At 36.7% G+C, this 3,223-nt stretch overlaps 1 pseudogene; it reads left to right on the top strand.

The window, feature by feature from the left end:
* Positions 1–1,174: 1,174 nt before the first annotated feature.
* On the top strand, positions 1,175–2,941 carry LOC128657730 (tigger transposable element-derived protein 1-like; annotated as a pseudogene).
* The last annotated feature ends 282 nt before the right edge of the window (positions 2,942–3,223 follow it).

The raw sequence follows: 3,223 nt of genomic DNA, 5'->3' as shown, positions 1-3,223 counted from the left end.
TGATTACACGTTATATTTTTAATTATTCCTGCTCAGAATAATAATACATTTACACTATATACATATAGTGGTATAAATAAACACAGAGATATGGCAGACAACATTGTTTAGAACAAAAAAAAGGAATTTAGGGACATAATTTTAAAAATAAATAAAAATACACATTAATTTCTGTGAATGTATCATATAACAAATTAATATAAAAATAACTTTCTATGAGATATTGTTTGTTGAGGTATAAATCAATCTACAGGTATACCCCGCTTTACGGCGATTCGCTTTATGGCCATTTGCTAATACGGCGCCGCCGCAAACCCGGAAGTAGTTGCTCAGCGCGGCACAGCGCAGGACTTCGCAAGTAAGGAGAAAAATTGCAAAACTTTTACAGAGTACGTTGGCAAGACTTTAGGGTTGCTAAAACTGTGCAGTCCAGTATTCGACTGTACCAGATAATTTGGTAAGTTTATACCGGTCTTCATAAGCATTACAGTATTTTTTGGCCATTAAAGGTACAGTACTGTACAGGATTATTTGTTAAGTCCATACAGTAATTGTACCTTACACACAAGTTTAGTTCTTCATAAACATTAAAGTATTTTTGGCCATTAAAGGTACAGTACTGTACAGGATTATTTGTTAAGTCCACACAGTAATTGTACCTTACACACAAGTTTAGTTCTTCATAAGCATTACAGTATTTTCTGGCCAATAAAGGTGCAGTACAGTACAAGTACCAGTATATGCAGTGTTACTGTATGTACTGTACTGTATACAGTATTATTGTCATAATACCTTTGTACTTACCTTGAATAGTACAGGTAAGCGTTTCATATGCCTCCATCTCATATACCATACCATAAAACATAACCTACTTTAGTACTGTACAGTACTGTATGGCATAGTGTGAGATCTCCACATAAAATAAGGATCTGCCATACAGTACTGTACAGTAGAGTACTGTACATTAGGTTATGGTTTATGGTATGGTATAGACATATGAGATGAAGGAGGCATATGAGATTATTACCTGTACTATTCAAGGTAAGCACAAAGGTAAAACCAATCATTGCAATAGGGGCAGACAATCTTTTTTTTTCATGTTTTTTTTCATAATTTAAAAATTCACTCCCAGTATCATCTCTGTTTTGTATTTTAGCCTTTATTTTATTTCTACATGGCCCTGGCTCCAGGTGATGAAAAAAAGAGGATCCGTAAGCCTCTTACATTGAATCAAAAGTTGGAAATGATAAAGATGAGTGAGCAAGGCATGTCCAACTCAGATATAGGCCGCAAGTTAGGTTTGGCTCGCACAACAGTTAGCACAGTGGTGAACGCTAAAGAAAAATACTTAAAAGAAGTAAAAAGTGCTACTCCAGTGCACACAAAAGTGATTCGCAAGAGAGACAACCTAATTGCTGAAATGGAGAAGCTGCTAGTGGTTTGGATATAGAAGATCAAACCAGCCACAATGTTCCTTTAAGCCAAGCCATTATTCAAAGCAAGGCACTATCCTTGTTTAATGCAATGAAGACTGAAGGAGGTGAGAGTGCTAAAGATGAAAATGTTGAAGCTAGCAGAGGTTGGTTTAACAGGTTTAAGGAAAGAAGTAATCTGCACAACATTAAAGTGCAAGGGGAAGCAGCTAGTGCAGATGTTGAATCTGCAGAGGCTTTTCCAGAAGAGCTGGCTAAAATGATAGAAGATGGTGGTTACACCACACAGCAAATATTTAATGTTGATGAAACTGCCTTTTCTGGAAAAAAATGCCATCTAGGACATTCATTGCAAAGGAGGAAAAGTTAATGCCAGGATTCAAAGCTGCAAAGGATCGACTAACACTGCTTTTAGGTGCAAATGCAGCTGGTGATTTGAAGCTGAAGCCTATGATGATCTACCATTCTGAGAATCCCAGGGCTCTGAAAAACTATGCTGAATCTAGCCTGCCTGTTTACTACAAATCAAACACTAAAGCCTGGATGACTGCAAGTCTATTTACAACATGGTTTACAGATTATTTTAAACCCACAGTTGAAGCCTACTGCAAGGAAAAAAAATCCTTTTAAAATTTTAATGCTTACTGACAATGCACCTTCTCACCCACGAGCTCTAATGGAAATGTACAATGAGATTCAAGTTGTTTTCTTGCCTGCAAACACCACATCTATTCTTCAGCCTATGGATCAGGGAGTGATTGCAACCTTCAAAGCATATTATTTGAAGAAAACATTTACTGCTGCTATAACTGCCTTAGATAGCGATGCATCTGATGGTGCTACACAGAACAAATTAAAAGCCTTCTGGAAAGGATTTACAATTCTAGATGCTATTAAAGCAATTAGAGATTCCTGGAATGAAGTTTCAGAATCAGCATTGAGACATGTGTGGAAAAAGCTAATCCCCACCTTTATGGATGATGTTCCCGGCTTTGAGACTTCGGTAGAGGAAGTCAATGCTAGCGTTGTGGACATTGCAAGACAACTGGAACTAGAAGTGGAGCCTGAAGATGTTACAGAATTACTTGCATCTCATGACCAGCAATTGACAGATGAAGATTTGATTATGATTGAAGAGCAAAGAAGACTGTTTCTTGAAACTGATGGTTCTACTGATGAAGACCCAGTTTGCATTAGGGAAATGCCAACAAAAGAATTAGAGGAATATGTCAGTTTAATTGAAAAGGGTTTGGCAGGTTTGGAGCAGATTGATGGCAATTTTGAAAGAAGTTCTTCAGTTAATAAAATTGTGTCAAATGGAATTGCATGTTATAGAAATACTTCGAGAAAGGAAGCGTCAGTCCATGAAGCAAACTTCTTTGCTATCATATTTTAATAAATTCCCACAGCCATCATCATCACCTTCAACATCAAGATCTAATGAATCTTTGTCAAGTTCTCTACCTTCAAAACTGATTTGCATTGAAGACTCAGATGATGAATCATAAGCAAAGGTAAGCAATAAAGCACATACCACTGTATTGTACTACATTGTTGTACTGTACAGTAGCTGTATACAGTATATGAATCCCTTTCTACTATCTGCATAACTGAATACAGTAGTGTACTGTGTTGTGCTAGTGTTAAACTAAACTTAGCACTATTGCACACTTATATATGTTATTTCAAACATGTTTTTAAGCTTTTAAACACACTGGCAAGTGAAAAACAAGTGAATAATGCCTTGACTCACTTTAAGGCGGTTTTCACTTTACAGCGGGGCTCTGGTC

The sequence above is a fragment of the Bombina bombina genome, chromosome 4 (assembly GCF_027579735.1).
Source record: "Bombina bombina isolate aBomBom1 chromosome 4, aBomBom1.pri, whole genome shotgun sequence".
Lineage (NCBI taxonomy): Eukaryota > Metazoa > Chordata > Amphibia > Anura > Bombinatoridae > Bombina > Bombina bombina.
This window is presented reverse-complemented; position numbering and strand designations above follow the sequence as displayed.